This window comes from Triticum dicoccoides, chromosome 2B (assembly GCF_002162155.2).
Source record: "Triticum dicoccoides isolate Atlit2015 ecotype Zavitan chromosome 2B, WEW_v2.0, whole genome shotgun sequence".
NCBI lineage: Eukaryota > Viridiplantae > Streptophyta > Magnoliopsida > Poales > Poaceae > Triticum > Triticum dicoccoides.
Window position 1 is genome coordinate 718,250,319 of NC_041383.1, and position 24,218 is coordinate 718,274,536.

General features: G+C 49.0%; 1 pseudogene; it reads left to right on the forward strand.

The window, feature by feature from the left end:
• The first annotated feature begins 5,987 nt into the window (after positions 1–5,987).
• Positions 5,988–9,384, forward strand: LOC119365823 (annotated as a pseudogene).
• Positions 9,385–24,218: the final 14,834 nt, after the last annotated feature.

Here is a 24,218-nt window from a genome sequence, read left to right on the forward strand (position 1 = left end):
CATTTAAACCAGTAAAAAAAAGTAATGAGGTTCACTCTCAAGAGTGTTGTGGATCACTTTCAAGAGTGTTGGGGTTCACCTGCCGTCGTCTATGCGGTCAATTCTCGTTCATTCTTTTTATAAAAAAGATAAAAGAATCCATGCAGCTCACTTGACCCTTGTATGCGGTGCGGTTTTTCGTCTGAAGCAGTGTGATTTTATGTTGGATGAAGCTCACTCGTCGATTTGAGTGTCGCAAAAAACCGAGTGTCGCGAAAATGTTTTCGTGTGTCTCAGAATTCAGTCGACTACATCAACACTTGCAGTGCCTTCGGTCTTCGAATGTCGTTCACTTTTGAGAGTGATGTTGTTCACTTGCATATGAGAAAAAAAACGTCCGACAAAACAAATTATGCAGCTCGCTTGCCCATCCGATGCAATGCGATTTTAATTCAGAAGCAGTGCAGTCGGCCGTATGATGTTGTTCATCCCGTAAATGCAAAAAAATTGTTACGAAAGCGAAAAAAAGTAATGCGGTTCACTTCTTGATAGTGTTGTGGTTCATTTACACCCGATGTGAAGTGCACTCTACTTTCTCGTTCTTGAAAAAATTACGTTTGAATAAAAGAAACCATGCAGTTCTCTTACCCGTGCGATGCAGTGCGGTTTTTCGTCCGTTGCAGTGCGGTTTTCAGTCGGATGAAGTACCCACGTAGATTTGGGTGTCGCGAAAAACAGAGTGTCCGCATTTCAGTAAATTCGAAATTCCTCTTAAACCGTAAAGAATCAGAGAGAGTGTTCTACATGAAAGAGTTTCGTATCGTTGATATCTTTCCAACGGCGTATTGTTTGAATCATTTCGACCAGCAGTTTGCAGAAATTTCGCCAAAAACGGCCGCTGCCACTCGTCGTCCGCCACACGATTTTCAAAATCAATTTAAAACCGTAAGGAATTTCAAAAATATTTCAACATATGAAAGTTGCGCCTCGTTCGTAGCTTTCCAACGGCGTATCACACGCCTCGTTTCGACAAACGTTTCAAAAACTGGAGCGAAAACAGTACTGAAAATTTGAATTTTTTTGAAAAACAGAATTCCACGATTTAGTAAATTTGAAACTGCTCTTAAACCGTGAGGAAATAGAGAAACAATTATATATGAAAAAGATGCGCCTCGACGATATCTGTCCAACGGCGTATCTTTTGCTTCATTCCGACGACCAGTTTAGAAGAAATCGTGAAAAACGCTCGCTGCCACTCGTCATGGGCTGCACCATTTTCAAAACTGCTCTTAAACCGTGTGGAATCTAGAAAAGTGTTCAACATGTCGAAGTTGCGTCTAATCCATAGCTTTTCAACGGTATATTACACGCCTCATTCCGATAAATAGTTTAAAAATTAGAGCAAAAACAGTACCGAAAAAATAACGCGTGCTGTTTTTTCCGACGAGAAGTTCAATCGTGTGAGTACTGCAGCACAATTGGTTCAAAGAATGACGTGCACTTGCATTCAGCATGCAGTGCCGAAGTGGTGTGCAGAATAGTTATTCTGCTAATATTAGCAGAATAGCCCGTCTATATATATGGTTGGCGGGGGACTCCTCCCTGACAGCCCGTGCAGAAGTGCGATGTTAAGGTGGGCGCCATGGAGAAGGTGAGTTGGACGTCGTTCAATTTTAAAGGAGAGGGCTCCAGCGAGAAATGTCCCGTTACGGCAAAAAAACGAGCAAGAATGAGAGGGTCCGGTAGGAAAAGAGAATGGTGTGTCATGGGGGTGGGCTTCTTATGTTGGGACCACATGTTGGAGCTAACATGATGGACAGTCCGGATAACCATATTTCTCCCCAAATATGGAATGGATTTGGGAGGGGGTGGATTGTTTATTCAGATTAGTTTTTTGGGGGGAGGGGGGTGTTTAGTCAGATTAATTTTGGGGAGCTCACTGAACGCCCGTTTGTTGAGCTTCACTATGTTAATAATTTGTTTAATTCATTTATATGCATAGAACATTGTAACCCGTAGCAATGCACGGTCGTTTTACTAGTTAGTCTAGTGATTATCTTTCTCAATCCTCAACAGAGAGGTCGAAGGTTCAAATCCCACCTTTGACAATCTTTTTACGGTGTAAAAGTCATATCTTCTCTTCGTCCTTAAAAGTGAAAAAAAAATCAAGCGTATATCTTCCTCCTTAAATGACTATTGAAAACCTTCCTTAAATCACGGGAGAAGATTCCGGGCACGAGGAAATCGAGAAGGGATCGCGCGAGAGCAGAAGCGGATTGAGCTGCTCCAAAATCGTGCGGATCTGTCGCTAACTTTCAGTCGTATTTTGAATGGATACATGAAATCATGCGTGCATGTGAGTCAACCGCTGCAACATCTTTGAAACAGAAGAGCGGTCATGCGGCGCGCTAATTTTTTTTACAGCACTGAAATATCGTTTTAGCGCGTTCAACAGGTATTTTGCTTTAGCAGAAGTGCTATATATTGTGCGCCGCGGGTAGTGTCCAGCAGGTGCAGCGCACGCGTCTAGCACAAACAACATTTCCTATTCAATATAGAACCAAGAAGGTCAAACACACATAAAATAATGAAATAGTTTCATTATTATTCCAATTCAAACAAGTAGTTTATTTTTCAATACAAAAAATAGTTCAGACAATGCAACAAATAGTCAACAGTATAACAAACATACAACATCAAACTAGTTTTGCATCCCATTCCATGACCACCACTCCTCCACTAGATCCTTTTGAAGGTCATCATGCATTTCGGCACGTCAAATGGTATGATAGGAGGCAATAAAGCGGGCCACCCTCGCACCCCTCCTCCGCACTCGCATGGGACGTCCCAACCACTCATACTGAGAATAGTCTAAATTTTGCCCACGCTCATTCTCTATGATCATGTTATGCATGATCACACAAGCGTTCGTGATGTATCAAGGAATCTTTTGGTCCCAAAATCTAGCCGGTCCTCTCACAATAGCAAATTGGGCTTGCAAAATCCCAAAAGCTCTCTCCACATCTTTCCAAGCCGCTGCTTGAGCATTGTGGAAATCAAGATTTTTCTTACCTTGCGGTGACATCAACGGCTTCACAAATGTTTGTCACCTTAGCTAGATGTCATCCGCAAGTAAGTAGCCATAGCTGTACGTATGACCATTTGCTACAAACTCCACTGGGGGAGTTTCACCATTTGCAATCCTATTCATGAGTGGTGACCGTTGAAGAACATTGATGTCATTGCAAGATCCAAGCATTACGGAAAAAGCATGCCAAATCCAAGTCTCCTGATCGGCCACTGCTTCAAGAACTATAGTGGAACCCTTTTTCTGGACATGGAATTGTCCATGCCATGCCTTAGGACAGTTCTTTCAACTCCAATGCATGCAATGTATTGAGCCAACTATACCTGGGAACCCACAAGCTTTGTTCATCTCTAAAAGCCTTGCGGTGTGTTCAACATCGGGAGCTCTTAAATATTCTGGACCAAACACTTGCACAATTTTGACTGCGAAATGCTTTTGATGCACATGATTGCTTGACTCTCACCCACGGCCAAATGGTCATCAACTAGATCCACCGGAATACCGTATGCCAATATACGAAAGCAGCTGTCACCTTTTGAAAGGTCCTATGCCCGAGTTCTCTGGCAGCATTCCTCCTTTGCTGAAAAAACCTATCATGGCTCGCTAGTTTTTTCGCAATGTGTTTGAACAACTCGATGCTCATCCTAAAACAGTGCCGAAAGTAGGACTCGGGGTATATGGGATTCTCCACAAAATAGTACCTCATCAATCTGCTGTGGGCATCGATCATGTCCCTCCACAAATTTCGACGACCAGAAACCAAACCACTGTGCTTCGGCTTTTTATTGACGTGCATAGCTAGGATCATTGCGACGTTCTCCTCCCCTTGAAGATCAAATTCTTCATCGGAAGAATCGTAGAACGAACTCATCTACAAAGTTGAATTTAAACTAATTTAAAACTACAAACAACATGCACCAAATTCATCTACAAATATAAAGTTAGCAATATATACCTTGCAAACGTTTTGTCAAACACTTTGCGGGCGTGGAGCTGCAAATGGCCGCCGGGCGCTGTTCGTCGGAGTAAGCAGCGGTCGCGGAGCGCTGGGGATAGGCAGGGGAACCACCGACGGGTTGCCGGAGCGAATGGAGAAGGTGCGAGCGGAGGCGCCCGCGCCTGGAGGTTTCAGATTCGGCGGTTGGTGAGATTCGCGTGCCCGAATGGCATGTCCAGCGCGCGCGAGCGGGCGCACCAAATAAGCAGCGCGCGATGGCATTTTCCCCAACGAGCTGAACCTATTTTGCCGCACGCGGGATTTTAGCGCGTCTACTGGAGCATCAGTTCTGATCGCACGCGCAATATATTTGTTTTTTCCAGCGCGCTACTAATCTAGTGCGCCTATTGGAGATGCTCTAAGAAGTAGAAAAACTAATTGACGGTTCTATTTGGCGCTTCAAGCGTCCTTTCAGGTCATTTTGCAAACAGACGCCTGAAACGCTGCGAGCTTGGCCGGCCCATTTTGTGTATTTCTTTTATGTGTTTTAAAGTGCAACATCTCTGGTGTGGACATCACCGACTGAATTAGCTTCGACAACGTCAACAATTGGTGGCACCACATGGTGGGCGTCAATGGCAATGTGAGAAAGTGCCTCACATCTCATGTCATGTTGGTTTTATGGGAGATTTGAAATGAGTGGATTGCAAGAGTGTTTAGGAAGGTTCCCTCCATGCGAAATGTAATCACGTCCAGAATTAAGACGGAGGTTAGACTTTGGGGGTTGGCAGGGGCCAAACATTTGAGTTCTCTCATGCCGCGAGAGTATGCTTATCAGTTTGGGGCCGTTTATGGGCTGTCGGTCATGTAATTTAAAACTTTTCTTAATTAATGAGATGAGGCAAAAAAAAATCTGCCTCTGTTTTGAAGAAAAATGCAAAAACTGGTGCGCCCGCAATGGATCGAGCTCAAGACCTGCATATTCACAGCGCGCGCTAATCGCTAGGGACATCGCACACTTGTGCATAGAAGCTTCTCTCATTCTTTTATTCTTTCTTCAGTTTGCTTTTTTTCTTTTTTCTTTTTTTCAGCTCTTTTTTCTATTTATTTCTTTTTATTTGATGAACTTTTTCTTCAAAATTGACGATTTTTTTTCAAAATTCCATGATTTTTTTGCAAATTGCTGAACTTTTTTAAAAAAAATTGTAAACTTTTGAATGAACTTTTTTTCAAAATTGACAAACTTAAAAAAAATCAATGAACTCTTTTTCGATTGTTGATGTATAAATGCATTCCCACCTTTTTCCCATCAGCTTAGCTCTGGATAAACTGGTTGGCGTGTGCAATTGTACACCAATCCTGTTAAGGCCTCAGCTTGACAGAGACAAGAGGTGCCCATAAAAACCCGAGAAGTTTATATTGTCCAACCCATTACTCTGACCTAGTGTTTTTTTCGGGGTTAAGGAGAAAAGGTAAAGTTTCAAGGGAGAAAAGTCTATCTAGAAGATCTCCGAAGACCAATATTGGAGCGGGCTAGCATGTTGCATTGCGACCCCATCTCTTCTACACCGGTGGAAACCAAATCCAAGTTATCGGCTAGTGATGGTGATCCTCTCCCTCATCCCACGCACCACCGTATAGCATAGCCAGCGCTCTACAATGGCCAATTTCAATGATGCCGGCTTTAAAGTTTTCTAAGACAAGTGGTAAAAAAATGGTTTTCTGAGACGTCATCGGACTCCTAAAGTCTTTCATCCACCTCGAAGACTTCATGCTAATTGCTAAGCTGCATCCTTGAAGGCAAGGTACTGCAACTTGCAATTCTCAATTTTTAGCTGTCAGCGTAACCCATTTTTCAAAGGTTGCAATGAAATGGAAACTTCCGGGGAAGCTTGACAGAGTTTGGCCTACTTTATGTGCCATGTTTGCTCCACCAGTTCCCTTTCTTAATCATCAAATTCCCCAATTCTACAAGGGTCTCCTACTCTAGACAGACTGCAAAGCTGAGCTGAGCTGAGCCAGGCGGCCATGGCGGAATCTGCGGTGGCCTCTGTGGTGCGCGCGTTCGGTACGCTGGCCGCCGAAGAGGCCGCCTTCCTCCGCGGCGTCCACGCCGACGCCGATCTTCTCAGGGCCCAGCTCCGCCGCATGCAGTGCTTCCTCCGCGACGCCGACGCCAGGCGCCGCGACGGCGCGCGCCTCACCAACTGGGTCGTGGACGTGCGCGCCGCGGCCTACGACGCGGAGAACGCGCTCGGGGAGGCCGACTACCTCGTGCGCCGCCGCCGCCTTCGGGGCTGGTTCTGGAGCGCCTTGACCTGGCTCGTTGACGTCGCCGCGCTTCACGTGTCAGGCGTGAATATTAGGCTCGTCCGGGCCAGGATCCGTGAGATCTCCGACGGCGCCGTGGCCTACGGGATCGCCGATCTTGGGGAGGCCACCGTCGCAGCTGATCTCCAGCAGCAACAGGTGACGCCTTATGACCTCAGCTGGAACATCGCAGATAGTAATTCGATTGTTGGATTCCACGAGCAGAGCGATAATATTTTCAAGGAGTTGATGAATCATAAGATTAGTAAAATTTGTGTGGTCTCTATTGTTGGGATGGCTGGATCCGGCAAGTCCACGCTTGCAAGGATATTGCAAGGGGGGTCATGAGTATTACAAGGAAAAATATAGTTACAGAGGAGAAGGATCAGAACGGAGAGGGAACAAGTAGTGATGGTGGGGCAAACAGTGGTGTTAAGTCGAAGGAGGTAACCATTGAAGAATTGGAAAATATGACGGAGGAAGGTATATTGAAAGAACTGCGCAAGTTCCTCAGTCATAGAAGATTTCTTGTAGTGTTGGATGATGTCTGGAGGAGTAATTCTTACAGTAAGATAAATAGGATCCTCGATGTCTTTCCGGATGTGAAAAATGGTAGTAGAATCATTTTGACCACCCGGGATATGGATGTCTCAAAGCATGTCGCCAGGACGAAAAGCATTCATGAGATGAAGCTTTTGGATGAGAGGGAGAGCTGGGAGTTGCTCGAGAAGATGTCCTTTCCAGAGTACCAAAATGTAAGCAGTGCTGATCGATCACAGTTGATGCCGATAGGAAAGAAACTGGCAGTGAAATGCAAAGGGTTGCCGCTTGCTCTTGTGGTCTTGGGAGGCTATCTTTCAAGGAACTTGGACTATGACATTTGGTCAGGATTGGTTGATAATCTAGACTGGGAAGCTCGCAAGAATGACGAGCCAGTCTGGAACATCATAGCTAAAAGTTACAATGACCTTCCTAATCACCAAGTGAAATCATGCTTTCTTTATGTAGCTTCCTTTCCAGAGGACCATGTCATCCGCGTAGCAAAACTTTGCAAGCTGATGATATCTGAAGGATTTATTCCACATCGGCCGAATCAGACAATGGAAGATACAGCAAGAGAATACATAAAGGAATTGGCACAGAGGTGTATGCTCCAACCCGTTGAAATGAGCAAGTGGCATGGCTCAATAAAGAGTGTAGTTCTCCACGACGTGCTTCGTGAATGGGGTATTGCAGAGGCAAGGAGGGATGGATTGTTCAATATTTGGAGCAATCCGACAGATTCCGAGGCATTCTCTGACTCAATAACGACTTACCGAATTGCTCTCCATAACTTTGTTGGATGTACTGAGATTAATGTTGCCATGCCGAAGCTCCGCACCTTGTTGGTGTTTTTCAAGTCACCAGCAGTATCAGTACTTTGCAGGATGAAATGTCTCAGAGTACTTGATCTTTATGGCCTAAAGGGTCTCAAGTTATTACCATCTGGCATTGGCAACTTGATACATCTAAGATATTTAGGACTAGAAAAATGTGGCAGCGGATCGGTTGGTATTCCTTCCTCAGTTAGCGATCTCTTGAACTTGCAAACTCTAGATGCAAGAGGGTCAATAGTAAGTTCACTGCCACGGCTCTTTTGGAATATCCCAACCTTGAGGCACCTGTTCCTTGGTGAGGTCAAGCACTGGGTTCCTCCGGAGGTTGGATGCCTTGGCTCATTGCAGACTTTGCACTTGTGTGAAGTATCTGCATTTTCTGATGTTGACAGTTATGTTTTAACCAAGCATCGCCGGATAATTAGAAGTTCAAACAAATCTATTGCTCAAAGAAACAAGGAAAAATGGGCTGCCTTATCAAGAGCTTTGGAGGGGATGGAGCAGGCCGTGCTCTTACACTTGGAGAGTTGGGAAGTAACGGAAGGATTTGGTAGAAGAGAATGGTATAGCAGAAGAACCCGAGGGCAGGTCTTCTCTGCCGAACTCATCAGTAGCATTTCGCACCATAGGCATCTTCAAGTGCTAGAACTCGCTGGAAAGTGGAAGCAGGTGGATAGCCAGCTCAGCAAGCTCCCTCATGGCCTCAAAAAGCTCAAGCTGATAGGTTCTGAACCGAGTGAAGACCCAATGCCTGTGTTGGGCGTCCTTCCGAATCTGGTGGTGCTTGTCTTGGAAGACAATGCTTTCAAGTGGAACAGCATGACATGCGATGCGGGAGGATTTCCTAGGCTGCGCCACCTCACAATTGACGGCATAAAAAGTGTCGAGTCTTGGAATGTTAAAGTTGGGGCATTTCCTTCACTAACTCATCTGAATCTTATATCGAGCTTCACTGGGATGTCCCTTCCTCCTCTAGGACTGTTGCATGTGACTTCACTTAAGACATTGCTCATAAAACAGTACTCTTGGAATGGGAGCACTATTTCCTCCAGTAATGTTGGCAAACTAGAGGAGATGGGGTGCGATGTCATCATCAAAGTGATGGATTACTCTTTTCGTCCCATAACTCTATTGCCACTTTGCAGAAGATCAAATAGTTTTTAATGGGCTTATCCATTTTGACCAGGCCTCATGGTCTCGTCTTTGATTGATGCAGCGTTTGTAATGTCAAAAGAAGTACCACCTGCACACAAGATCTTCAGACTTTTGTTATGAAATGAAATGAGGGTACAGCATTCCATGCTTTTTCAGTAGCTCAGCAGCATAGCCGAATACTGTCCATGCAGCAACAGACTTGGTACTTGCAATTTCAAAGAAGGATGCATGTCTGTTTCTCTGGCTTAGATGCCCATGAAGCATCTATTCCATGTTTTCTCACAAAGGCATTTTTTGTTCGTAAACCTGCTCTGTATAGTTGAAACATTTGTGTCCAAGTGAATGTTGCATAAATGCTGCCGTATAAACAAGGGCATCTTTGCTCCGACACCCTTGTCACTGGTATTGCTCCAACGGGGCAATGAGAGGCCTTGTGAGGAATCACCATCATGTTAAGAACTCTGATACACAACTTGTTGAGGAATCAAATGACACTACTGACTTCAGAAAACTTGCTATATATCAGAAATTACCATCAATTTTCCATGATCTGACATTTCCCTTAATTCTCATTGTATATGACATCACGGGTGATGACCGATGTGACACAGTTGCTAAATAAGTACTTTGTACATGATTTTGTATCTGCGGTATGTTCCTTTGTCCGAGTCATTAATTTCCCTTTATTGGCTATTCCTAATGCAACAAAGTAGCTAAAATCATGCATGGTTTAAGTTTTATTTTCTACGATTTTAAAATCCTCTGCTTGGTACTTGCTTACTCTATTCTGGTAAACACAATGTTCTGAAATATTTCGATTCATCTGAAATCCCACTACGAAAATAAATAAAAGATTTTCTATCAATTCCTTTATGACTGAACTACTATTCTGGCAAATGACAACTCTCCGTTGTCAGTGCAATGTAGCTTGCTCTTTCATAATGATTGGAACAGAGAGATCTATCGGTCACGTATTGAACAAATACCAACTGGTGTTCTTCTGGAAGTTCTGCCATATGCTTACCGGTTTTTACCGTTCCAAGAGCAAGGATTGGGCGAGATAGAAAAGTGAGATACGCGGGTTTAGTTATTTGCTAGATATCTTTTGCTTCCTGCTGGCTTTCAAAACATCTATACATGTGGATTATCAAACTGGATTGCTGATATGAGCCAGCTCTGCATATACATGCCGTTAAACAATTTATCAAGCTGCATATGCAGTATTCTGTTTATATTGAGCTAGTGTTTACGCGCCCTTTTTGCTGCAAACATAGCAGTATTCAATGTACCTTACACTCGTGTGGCGTTGGCCCAACCGGTGATGCGAGTGGTTGGCGTTGCGACTCGTGTGGCGGGGACGATGGTGATGTGCGGAGCTGGGTGGCGGCTTGTCCTTTTGATGTCGGCGGTTCAGTTCGCCTTTGGGTGTGCCTGTGATGCCCCCGATTTAATCGTACACTAATCATGCACGCAAATGTATACGATCAAGATCAGGGACTCACGGGAAGATATCACAACACAACTCTAAAAGTAAAATAAGACATACAAGCATCATAATATAAGCCAGGGGCCTCGAGGGCTCGAATACAAGTGCTCGATCATAGACGAGTCAGCGGAAGCAACAATATCTGAGTACAGACATAAGTTAAACAAGTTTGCCTTAAGAAGGCTAGCACAAACTGGGATACAGATCGAAAGAGGTGTAGGCCTCCTGCCTGGGATCCTCCTAACTACTCCTGGTCGTCGTCAGCGGGTTGCACGTAGTAGTAGGCACCTCCAGCGTAGTAGGAGCCGTCGTCGACGGTGGCGTCTGGCTCCTAGGCTCTGACATCTGGTTGCGACAACCAGGTAGAAAGGAAAGGGGGAAAAGGGGGAAGAAAGCAACCGTGAGTACTCATTCAAAGTACTCGCAAGCAAGGAACTACACTACATATGCATGGGTATATGTGTAAAGGGCCATATCAGTGGACTGAACTGCAGAATGCCAGAATAAGAGGGGGATAACTAATCCTGTCGAAGACTACGCTTCTGGCAGCCTCCGTCTTGCAGCATGTAGAAGAGAGTAGACTGAAGTCCTCCAAGTAGCATCGCATAGCATAATCCTACCCGGCGATCCTCCCCTCGCCGCCCTGTGGAAAAGCGATCACCGGGTTGTCTGTGGAACTTGTCTGGGTGTATTTTATTAAGTATTCAGTTTTAGTTGTCATAAGGTCAAGGTACAACTCCGGGTCGTCCTTTTACCGAGGGACACGGCTATTCGAATAGATAAACTTCCCTGCAGGGGTGCACCACATAACCCAACACGCTCGATCCCATTTGGCCGCACACACTTTCCTGGGTCATGCCCGGACTCGGAAGATCAACACGTCGCAGCCCCACCTAGGCACAACAGAGAGGTCACCACGCCGGTCTAAACCTAAGCACACAGGGGTCTGGGCCCATCGCCCTTAGCACACCTGCACGTTGCGTACGCGGCCGGAAGCAGAACTAGCCCCCTTAATACAAGAGCAGGCTTACGTTCCAATCCGGCGCGCGCCGCTCAGTTGCTGACGTCACGAAGGCTTCGGCTGATACCACGACGCCGAGTGCCCATAACTGTTCCCGCGTAGTTGATTAGTGCGCATAGGCCAGTAGCCAGACTCAGATCAAATACCAAGATCTCGTTAAGCGTGTTAAGTATCCGCGAACGCCGAACAGGGCCAGGCCCACCTCTCTCCTAGATGGTCTCAACCTGCTCTGTCGCTCCGCCACAAAGTAACAGTCGGGGGCCGTCGGGAACCCAGGCCCACCTCTACCGAGATGGAGCCACCTGTCCTTCCAGCCCCCACATCGGAACCACTTGCGGGTACTCAACGAGCTGACCCGACTTTAGTCACCATCTGTAGAGTATGTATGTATGTATAGTATATACCCGTGATCACCTCCCGAGTGATCACGGCCCAATAGTATAGCAAGGCAGACTGACAAGAATGTAGGGCCAATGATGATAAACTAGCATCCTATACTAAGCATTTAGGATTGCGGGTAAGGTATCAACAGATGTAGCAACAATGTCAGGCTATGCAACAGAATAGGATTAATCGAAATAGTAACATGCTACACTACTCTAATGCAAGCAGTAGAGGGTAGAATAGGCGATATCTGGTGATCAAAGGGGGGGGGGGCTTGCCTGGTTGCTCGGGCAAGAAGGACGGGTCGTCAACATCGTAGTCAAACTGGGGGTCGCCGACAGCCTCGGGGTCTACCAGAAAGAAGTAATGGAGGGGAACACAATAAATAACAGAGCAATCAAAGCATCACAAAGCGTAACAAGTCAATACGCGGTGTTCGGTGTGCCCTAACGCGGTAGTACGTGATACCGGTGAAGGGGGGGAACATCCGGGAAAATATCCCCGATGTTTCGCGTTTTCGGACAGATGAACCGGAGGTGAAATGTTGCAGGTTCAGTATGCTAGGGACGCGTGGCTGACGAACAGGCTGCGTAGTCGGATTCGTCTCGTCGTTCTGAGCAACTTTCATGTACAAAGTATTTTCATCTGAGTTACGGTTTATTTTATATTAATTTTTAAAATTTTAATAATATTTTGAAATCATTATTAATTCAAATTTAAATAGCTAAATGCTAGGTGCACCCAGCTCTGCGTACACAGAAGTGTACCAGAGGCTGACAGGTGGGCCAAGGGGTCCCAGTCAGCATGCATAGTCAGCAGTTGACCAGTCAAAGTCAACAGGGTCAAAACAGGCCCACATGTCATTGTCTAGGGATTTTCCTTTTCTTATTCTACCTTTTCTTTTTAGATCTACTAATTTTCAGTGGGGGGCATTTGTCATTGGTTAGTAGTTAAACTAACTAGTAGTATACGATCCTAAGCTAATTTGCATGGCCGGCCAGCAGTGGCTGTGCATACACGCACATAGCACATGATTTGCCATGGCCACGGCCGTTAGTATAGGCGGGCTATAGTAGGAACTAGCAAGCAGCAGTGAATGGCAAGCGACAGCAGCAGCGAATGGCAGCAAAGCATAGCAGCAGCTAGCGGCACACAGCAGCAGAAACACAAAATAAGCAGCGGCATCGCAGGAGGAGCAGCACCACAACGGCAATGCTTGGCGGCAGAGGCAGCAACGGCTGCGGGCAGTTGCTGCGGGCGGCTGCAGACGCGCGAGCGCGGGCAGGCGCAGGGGCACACGCGAGGCGGCGAGCAGCGCCGGGCGCGGCCGGGAGCGATGGGCGCGACGTCGCGCGCGCAGACGGCGCGAGCTGGCGATGGCGGAAACGGACGGGGCGGTCAGGAGCTCGCGACGAGCGCAGCCAGGGTGCGGCAGGAACGGGTGCGTTGGCCTCGTGGGAGCTCCAGGAGCTCGAGACCAAGGTCGGGTGCGAGCGACAGCAGCAGTAAGCTTTGTGAAGACATGGCCGGCGGCAACGAGCTTCTGTCGTGACGGGAACGGCGGCTACGAACACGGATTCGAGAACTAGGTAGAGGGATTTCGAGCGGGAGCTCACCGGGGAGCACAAGAAAGGCTCGGCGAGGGACGGGAGCAGCAGAGGGTGCCGGAATCGACGGTGGCGCTGCGGTGGCCGGAGGTGGAAGAAGGCCTCGATCCGCTTGACTTGGCGTGTTCCAGCTCGATCCTTGGACGTAGTCGAAGTAGTGGACGACGATGAATCGCGGGGACAAATTCTCTTGTGCCCAGGAGCTAGGTGAGCGCGAGAACGGCGAAGGCCATGGCGGTGCTGGTTCGGCCTAGCGGGGGCGGGGAGGTCGATGGCGGCGCGAGGAAGGGAGGGGAATGGAGCTAGGGTTCGAGGGGCGTCGGACGACGATTTATAGACGGGGGCAGGAGGTGGATGGCCGCCACGCACGGCCATCGCCGGCAGATGGCCGCCACGGCACCCCTGCCTCCTGTAGCGAGAGGTGGGAGGCAAGTGGACGGTTGGCCTGGGTCGTTTTCATAGATGGGCCAAGGGGCCCAGTAGATTAGGTTTCTATTCTTTTTACTAGTATTTTCCCATTTACTTCTCTGTTTATTTATTTAGCTACTGTTTTGTACTTTCCTTTTTCATCAAAATATTTTTATAAAATGTAAACTTGCCATATAATTATTATGCATTATTTTGCACTGCCACAAAAGGTTTGGGTTCAAAATAATTTATGAAGTTTGATTTTATATTTAAATGGGAAAAAAGGCGTTGTTGGTCCACTATTTTAAAATCCAGGGACAATTTTATATTTTTTTAAAAAATGTTAATTCTTTCATGAAAATTGTTACTGAATATTTGCATCCCACCAAACATCTTTGTTTTATCGTTTGAAGAAATAACAATTTGACTTTATTTTAAATTAGAATTTGAGTCGGTTTCGAATCAACGCGAGTTTATCAATAGTAACCGAGGTGACGTGGCATCATTTGTAGAGGGTTACTGTAGCTTGATTATCCGGGCGTCACAGTGCCTATGCTTGTTTCTCACTATGACAGAGAAGTCGAAGCTGCGTGCGGTGGGGCCCATGCGGCAACGATGACTCCATGAGGTGGTTACGGCGGACAGTGCTCTCCGCAGGTCGCGTTGGACTAGGTCGGTGCGAGGCTTGCAACTTTCTCCTGTGAAGCTCATCAACAAAATCGGAGCTGCCGGTCCTTGACGTCTGCGGCCGATTGTTTGGCTTCGGCTGACGAGGTCCTCAGGTGCCGTTCGTTCGGAGAGGTCTTGATGGTCGTCAGCGAGGAAATCGGAGTCGCCTGCTCGCGGAGAGGCGATGACGATGACATTGTTGGTAGCCGTGACGGTGTCCTCTCCTCGGCGGTGTGTGGGGTCTTGTGAGTGTCAGGTCGGTCGGATTGCCCTATTCGATGGGCGAGTTGTAACAATTTTGTTCCGGTTTTCCGTTAATTAACCGGGCAACTCTCTTCTTTCTAATCAATGAAAACGGCAAATCTTTTGCCTCGTTTCAAAAAAAAAAGTACCTTACACTCGTGAAGTTGTGAATGAAATTGTATGGTCGGAATAGTTTCTTCTCCTATTGTGTAAATTGGTTATGTTAACCAAGAAATTGTCCGACACCTCCTCCAAACAGTCGTTTTGGGGTGTAGTGATCAGTTGAGGTTGCGTTCATTCCTGTTCATTTAGCACAAGAATCCATTCTGTTATGTTGGGTTATAGACTGGTAGGTTGCTTCACTCCAATAATGCATTTTCTGCAAGACATGGTCATTCTGTAAAGCATCCCTAGAAGGGCGAATGAATTCCTTGGGAGTGACATGAAGTAGGGTAAATCCATTATGCTCATTTCCGAATGTTCTGGGATGCATTCATCTGGAGTCGGTGAACTAAAAAATGATATGATAGGTGTGAAATGAATTTGATGTGGAGTAGCGAGTAAAATATAATGGCTGTCCTTTTGCTAACCGATATTCACTTTTGTTCGATCGATCCTGTCAACATTGTATTATTAAACTCCATAGCAGACTGTTCTCCTGTTGTCATCTAAAATGATTTCCACATTGAAAAGTAATGCTTGATGAAGACCATTGTATCACTACACGTGATGCATATATAAGGTGTGAGCAGACTGCCCAGACCCATGTTTTTCTCCACTCATTTGTGCCAAGGCATCTAGCCAGTATCTATTGTGCTGTTGACTTATTTGTATAGCAGATTATGTTGGGTAATTCTTTCTTGATGTTTGTAACACTTGACGTTAATGAAGATAGAAGGTGCGAATGGATTTGGCCAAATTCCTTGCCAAATTCCTGGTTCGGATGGTGCTCAATGTGTGTTCATGAACCAATCAGTATAGAAACAATGATTTGGATGAACGTTTACGACAACCCAAAATCTTCAAAAACTACAGTCATACCCCTTCTTTTGATGTGTTTAATCCAAAACTTGGTCATAAAAATCTAGTGCAAGTGCACGCTACAAGACATGATAAAGGAGTTCTACTTGTTGTGGTACAGAAAAAAAAAAACAAGTAAAGATGAGGTGAAGCTGGTTAGCCAAATAGGGGCGCAGACATGGACGGCAAGGAGCCACATCACACTAGTACCATTTCTCACCACTACCTTTGCTTAAAAAGATCTTAATTTGGCCAGGCCGAATCAGTAATCATTGCCATACGTCCATGGACCCTATCTACTAATTTTACCCCAAAAGCCATGGACAGGATGCAGCCCAAACAACGAGCCATGTGATACGCGTGCAGCAAAGTGGGGGAAAGGACAATTCCGGAACGAGGCCAACCACAAGCAGAGGACAGCAGGCCTACCACACACGAGAATGGCAAAAGTTTGGAGGTGAAATCATACCATACCATACCATGCTTGCACGACGGATCGGGTTAACAACCATCGCCGGCACAAGTACATACTGTACAATACAATCATCACATACTTGAAGCAGAGAGAGTCTTGGCTCAGTGGTTGGGTGTGTGGTTGTGCAACCCAACGACCCGAGTTCAATCCTAGAATTGACAGGTGATGCATAGGGGTTTTCCCCTGTTTATTAAGGATCAAAACTTGATGTGTGGTGGAACCACTCATCAAGAAATATCTTGATACTCATTTAAAAAATTCTGAGGACCATGTTTATTTTGATACTCATACTAAAATGGCCGTATGCATCCTTAGTTGGTGCAGAAGCCGGGAAGTGAAAGTCTCCCCTTTTAAAGAAACCTGGCGATGAGGGGTGCGACCGCCGGGATCCCCGTGGGGCCTCCGGTGAGCGACGACGGGTGGGGGGCCGGTTTTGGGCCCTTGCCGACGCCGACGAGGACGAGGGGGATGAGGAGGCGGATGCGGCGCCGCCATCTCTGCCTACACCGACGCCTTCCGATTTTTTGTCTGAGTTTTTGAGTGCAGGTTATGATGAAGATGAGGTTGCCTCTACCGTCGACAAGGTCTTGCCCCTCGATGATCCGGCTAGGGTCGGGCTTCATGCGGGAGAGACCAAGGAGATATTGCGTCGAGTGGTTCACCGGAGAACGGCGACAGCGGCGATCCGGCCGTGGAGGGCCCCTTGCCTAAGGTACGTCTACCAAACTTAACTGTTTTCGATCTGATTCGGCCGGAATCATGGACTACGGTGACAAGGAGAAAGAGTGCTCGCCGAGCAGGGCCTCGATCGGCACCGGAGGTGACCGCGGCAGCGCCGCCGGCGGTCACGGCGATCCGGATCAGGGCGGCTCGCCAGGAGCGTTTGAATTCGCTCCTGGGCCGAGACGAGTTGCCCAATGTTGTTGGACCGGTGAGTTTTAGTGGGCCGGGGTCCGTTGGGTATGAGGCCCAGCAGGAATCGGTACTGCTCGATAACGAGGGAGTCGAGGCATGCAGTGCGTTCAGATCGACGTTGCCGTCTCCCTCACCGCACCCTAGGGTTTTTGTTCGTCGGACTCCGCGACTACGCTCCGTGGGGCGTGGTGGAGCTCCGCCGCCCGGAAAGAAACTGGTTGCGCCTGGCGGGGTGAGCCCGCTGGTGGGGCGCCGCCACCGGGTGCGGGCAGCGACCGGGGCGTTGCGTCCGTGCCGCGACTATCGCTGGGCGCGGTGGTGTGATTTTTGCTGCGGGCCGTGGAGTTGGCGTCTCTGGTGGGGCGCCCAATGCTGCGGCGGGTCGCGGCGCTGGCAGGCTGCCCGCTGCTCGGCCGCCGGCGCCGGGTCCGGTGGTCGTGCCTTCGGCTGGGCGTGGAGGGCCGGTCCTCGGTCCTCGTCCGGTGGCTCCCGGCATAGCTGGGCGGGGGGCGCTGCGGGCCGCAGTGCCGCCCCGCCCAGGCCACCTACGCCAGGGATTCAGGGGGTGACGACGGGCCCGCAGTCTTGGCCTGCCCCGCCACCTCATTTCATTACCCGGCTGCCTCAGAATCGGGCTGCGCTGGTGCTGTCGCAGGCACCGCCGCCGAAACAGCGCCGTTGGTGGTGCTTCAGCTACGCCCCGGGGTCAATGGGGGGATGACGGTTATAATGCCTATGGAGCTGGTCAGCACTGGGGTTCTTCGTCCACGGGTGGAGGTCGTGGATATTCTTGGCAGAGCGACGGTTCGGCAGAGAGGCCGTTTTTGGGTCCTACCAGTGGTTTTGTCGAGGGGGCATCTGGCCCGGGATATTGGCAGCGGGGTGGTTTCCGCGGTCATCGTGGTGCTCGTGGCGGTCGAGGTGGCTGGTACCGCCCACAACAACCTCCTCCGACCGTGGTTGTCGAGCAGACGACCGCTGGCGGGACTACCGAGGAGTTGGTGTTGACCGGTCAGGCTATGGAGGTTGTGACGGCTCTCGCTAATGTTCAGGTTCCTGAGAATGAGACTATGGGTGATGTGTCCGTGGAAGTGTCGGACAGGGCTGATTCAGATAGGGCGTCCAAGTGGGCGCGCAAGAAGGAGAAAATGCTATGCTATCATTGTGGTGACAAGGGTCATCTTATTGCTGAGTGTGTGGCTGTGTTATGTGATACTTGTGGTAAGCCGGCACATGATTCGGGGGAATGCCCGCTTCTACGAGATTAGGCACCGTCTCTTATGATGTATGGAGTGTATTGTGTTGAACTCACGTTTTTTGAGTCTCCTAATGAGAGGGAGGTTCCTGATGAGGCCCAAAGCATGACTACTGGGATTGTCAAGGTGACCAGAGGAGAGGTGATAACCCACAAGTATAGGGGATCGCAACAGTTTTCGATAAGTAAGAGTGTCGAACCCAACGAGGAGCTAAAGGTAGAACAAATATTCCCTCAAGTTCTATCGACCACCGATACAACTCTACGCACGCTTGACGTTCGCTTTACCTAGAACAAGTATGAAACTAGAAGTACTTTATAGGTGTGATAGGATAGGTTTGCAAGATAATAGAGAGCACGTAAACATAAACTAGGGGCTGTTTAGATAAAGAAGCAAGAAAGTAAATATAAGTAGGGAGCTTTTTGTTATGAGAAAGTTATTTGTCCCTAGGCAATCGATAACTAGACCGGTAATCACTATTGCAATTTTATTTGAGGGAGAGGCATAAGCTAACATGCTTTCTCTACTTGGATCATATGCACTTATGATTGGAACTCTAGCAAGCATCCGCAACTACTAAAGATCATTAAGGTAAAACCCAACCATAGCATTAAAGTATCAAGTCCCCTTTATCCCATACGCAAACAACCTTCTTACTCGGGTCTGTGCTTCTGTCACTCACGCCACCCACCATAAGCAAATCATAAACATATTGCAAACCCTACAGCGGGGATCCCTCACGCTTGCGCGACACGGAGAGCACCATAGGACAACACCAATAATAAAACATGCAACTCAAACCAATCACGATTATCAATTAACCCATAGGACAAAACGGATCTACTCAAACATCATAAGATAGCCATACATCATTGGGGAATAATATATAGCGTTGAGCACCATGTTTAAGTAGAGATTACAGCGGGTAAGAGAGAGGTTACATTGCTGCATAAAGGGAGGAAGAGTTGGTGATGAAGGCGGTGAAGTTGTTGGTGAAGATCGCGGTGATGATGATGGCCCCCGGCAGCGCTCCGGCGCCACCGGAAGCAAGGGGGAGAGGGCCCCCCTTCTTCTTCTTCTTCCTTGACCTCCTCCCTAGATGGGAGAAGGGTTTCCCCTCTGGTCCTTGGCTCCCATGGCTTGGGAGGGGCGAGAGCCCCTCCGAGATTGGATCTATCTCTCTGTTTCTGCGTTCTCTGCGTTCTACCCCTTCACGGTTTCCTTTATATCTGGAGATCCGTAACTCCGATTGGGGTGAATCTTTCGCCCAGATCTTTCTCATAAAATTATCTTTCTTGCGCCAAAAGAAGAGTGTCAACCACCTTACGAGTGGACCACGAGGGTCAGGGGCGCGCCTGGGGGGGTAGGGTGCGCCCCCTACCTCGTGACCACCCCGGACACCGTTTCGCGTTGATTTCACTTCCCAAAAATCATAAATATTCCAAAAAAAATCTCCATCCGTTTTTATCCCGTTTGGACTCCGTTTGATATTGGGTTTCTGCGAAACAAAAAACATGCAACAGACAGGAACTGGCACTGGGCACTGGATCAATATGTTAGTCCCAAAAATAATATAAAAAGTTGCCAAAAGTATATGAAAGTTGAATAATATTGGCATGGAACAATAAAAATTATAGATACGACGAAGACGTATCAAGAGGTCTCCGAGACCCAGATTATGCAGAGGCTCTAGGACTTAGCCCCTGGGGACATCCAGTGGGAGCTCGTCAGTCTCGCGGATAAGATGTTTAGGGTTGAGTTCCCTTTGGTGGAGGATTTGTAGAGGCTTCTGAGTTTTGGGATGTGCAAAGTGCCGGGTATAGATTGCATCCTCGAGTTCCATGAGTGGAAGAAGGTGAAGCCTCAGGGCAAGCCACTTACTCAGGCGTGGTTGCGTTTCTCCGGGGGCCGCTCGAAGCCGATGCAGGATGCTAGGGTCGTGGCTAGCTTGGGCATTATGGTGGGGAAGCCTGAGCGAGTGGATACGACTTTTACCAGAGCTCACGGGATTGCTCGTTTACTGGTTAGTATTTTGGACATTGAGTATGTGCCTGAGGTCGTCAAGTGGACTTATCGAGGCAAGATTTATAACCTTCTGATTGAGTTTGAGGATGAGACCCTATTGGCCAAGGCGGCTAACGGGACTGACGTGGATATGCACGAGGGAGATGACAGTGCGGGAGCGAAGGAGACTCCGGTCGATGATGCGGGACGACAATTGTCCAAGGGACCGTGGTCCGTGTCTACGACGACCGAGGATGGGGCGGTTCCACCCTCCTCGGTGCCTACGACGACTCTGAGATTTGGGTCCGTCGAGCCTGCTTCTGCACCACCGAGGCTGTGGAGTGACCGAGTGGAGTCGGATGAGGCTTTCGAGCTCGCATTACCTGCTTTGGTTTTTGAGGATGCTGTGAGTCCCACTCCTGGGGCTTCGACGGTCTCGGTCAGGGGAGAGGAGGAGGTGCGTAGGCAGGCGGCCACTCCCTCACGTGCTCAGCACATTATCTCTCCTCAGGACGTGGTTCTGGTGTTGGAGGCTTTGTTTTCGGGAGGGGTCCCGGGGCAGGCGGCCTCGGCTCTCTCTTCTCCTGTTGGGGTGCAGGTGCTGCAGGGGGCGGTACCACCTTCTATAGGGGACTCGGGGCAGGTGGCACCCGTGTCCTTCTCTCCTCCAGTGCTGGACGAGGCCTCGGCAATGGCGGCCTTACCTTTGGGAGGGGGGCCGAGGCAGGTGGCCTCGGATCCCCCTTCTCCCGTCGCATCATCCGCTCTGCAGGTAGCGGCATCGCCGTCGAGAGGGGGCTCGGGGTAGGTGGCCTCAGAGCCCTACTCTCATGGGGCGCCTATGGTGGCCTGTTGGAAATATGCCCTAGAGGCAAGAATAAAATGGTTATTATTGTATTTCCTTGTTCATGATAATTGTCTATTGAGGGAGTCCTGGATTAGGGGGTGTCCGGATGGCCGAACTAAGACCTTTGGCTGGACTCCCGGACTATGAAGATACAAGATTGAAGACTCCGTTCCGTGTCCGGATGGGACTTTCCTTGGCGTGGAAGGCAAGCTTGGCGATATGATATGAAGATCTCCTCCCATTGTAACCGACTCTGTGTAACCCTAGCCCTCTCTGGTGTCTATATAAACCGGAGAGTTTTAGTCCATAGGAAAAAACAACAATCATACCATATGCTAGCTTCTAGGGTTTAGCCACTCCGATCTCGTGGTAGATCTACTCTTGTACTACCCATATCATCAATATTAATCAAGCAGGAGTAGGGTTTTACCTCCATCGAGAGGGCCCGAACTTGGGTAAAAACATCGTGTCCCTTGTCTCCTGTTACCATCCGCCTAGACACACAGTTCGGGACCCCCTACCCGAGATCCGCCGGTTTTGACACCGACATTGGTGCTTTCATTGAGAGTTCCTGTGTGTCGTCGCCTTTAGGCCCGATGGCTTTTTCGCCCGACAATCGCGATGCGGTCCGGGATGAGACTTTTCTCCCCGGACAGATCTTCATATTCGGCGGCTTCGCACTGCGGGCCGACTCGTTCGGCCATCTGGAGCAGATCGAAAGCTACGCCCCTGGCCATCAGGTCAGGTTTGGAAGCTTAAACTACATGGCCGACATCCGCGGGGACTTGATCTTCGACGGATTCGAGCCACGACCGGGCGCGTCGCACTTGCACGATGGGCATGATTTAGCTCTGTCATCGGACAACACCCAGACCGTCGCTCAGGTGTCCGCTCCGACCATTAGCTCAGAGCCCACTGCGCCAGTCGGGGACGGACGGTTGGACGCCACCCCGGAAACTGCAACCTCCACGGCGATAGAGCCGGATACCAGCCTAGTCCCTCGCAAGGCCCGTGACTCCAAGGTGCCAGACTCCGATCCGGACTCCGTAAATCCTGCACCTCTTCCGATTAAGCCCGATTGGGCTCTGGTCATGGAGTTCACCGCCGCGGATGTCTTTCAGCACTCGCCTTTCGGCAATATCCTGAATTCGTTAAAGTCTCTCTCTTTGTCAGGAGAGCCCTGGCCGGACTACGGCCAACATGGTTGGGACGCGGATGACGAAGAAATTCGTAGCCCACCCACCACCCACTTCGTAGCCACTGTCGACGATTTAACCGACATGCTCGACCTTGACTCCGAAGACATCGACGACATGGACGCCGATGAAGGAGACGATCAAGAACCAGCACCTATAGGGAACTGGAAAGCCACCTCGTCATATGACATATACATGGTGGACACCCCTAAAGCGGGGGATGGCGAGGAGAAAACGGAGGATGACCCCTCCAAGAAGCAACCCAAGCGCCAACGTCAGCGGCGCCGCTCTAAGTCCCGCCAAAGCAAAAACGGCGATTCTGGCACCGGAGATAACAACACGCCAGACAGTGCCGAAGACAACCCCCTCTAGCAGGATTCAGTGCAGGAGGATGAAGGAGCCAGCCCTCATGAGAGAGCGACCGACAAAGAGGATGAGGACGACAATTACATGCCTCCCTCCGAAGACGAGGCAAGCCTCGACAACGACGAATTCGTCGTGCCAGAGGATCCCAACAAACAAGAGCGTTTCAAACGCAGGCTCGTAGCCACGGCAAGCAGCCTCAAGAAGAAATAGCAGCAGCTTAGAGCTGACCAAGACTTGATAGCCGACAGATGGACCGAAGTCCTGGCGGCCGAAGAGTATAAACTAGAACGCCCATCCAAGAGCTACCCGAAGCGCAGGCTGCTACCCCAACTTGAGGAGGAAGCAACTAATCCTACATCACCAGTGTATGATGCGCCCGATCGGCCACCCCGTGGCCGCGATAGAGAGGCCTTCAGTCCCTCAACCCAAGCCGCACCCCGACACTGCTCAAAACATACCAGAGTACGGGGAGACGCAACAGACCTGCAAGACATCTTGGAGAATAAGGCAAGGCAAACAAGAACGATCTACGGATCGCATGGGCGCCCCGCTTCACGTGACGCTAGCCGTCATGCCGGACACAATAAGTATGGCCCGGCCGAATACAACAGACCAAGCTCGTCCGAGCTGCGTCGTGATATAGCCCAGTACAGGGGCGCGCACACCCACTATGCTTCACAGACGAAGTAATGGATCATCAAATCCCCGAGGGCTTCAAACCCGTAAACATCGAATCATACGATGGCACAACAGATCCTGCGGTATGGATCGAGGATTATCTCCTTCATATCCACATGGCCCGTGGTGATGATCTACACGCCATCAAATACCTCCCGCTCAAGCTTAAAGGACCAGCTCGACATTGGCTTAACAGCCTGCCAGCAGAGTCAATTAGTTGTTGGGAGGACCTGGAATCCGCATTCCTTGACAACTTCCAGGGCACGTATGTGCGACCACCAGACGCCGATGACCTAAGCCACATAATCCAGCAGCCAGAGGAATCGGCCAGACAATTCTGGACATGGTTCCTAACCAAGAAAAACCAAATAGTCGATTATCCGGACGCTGAAGCCCTTGCAGCCTTCCGACACAATATCCGAGATGAATGGCTTGCCCGGCACCTAGGACAGGAAAAGCCGAAGTCTATGGCAGCCTTCACGACACTCATGACCCGCTTCTGTGCGGGAGAAGACAGCTGGCTAGCTCGTAGCAATAACATAACCAAGAGCCCTGGCAATTCGGATACCAAGGATAACAACGGCAGGTCACGTCGCAACAAGCATAAGCGCCGCATTAATGGTGACAATACTGAAGATACGACAGTCAATGCCGGATTCAGAGGCTCTAAACCGGGTCAGCGGAAGAAGCCATTCAAAAGAAACTCTCAGGGCCCATCCAGCTTAGACCGGATACTCGATCGCTCGTGCCAGATACACGGCACCCCCGAACAACCAGCCAATCACACCAACAGGGATT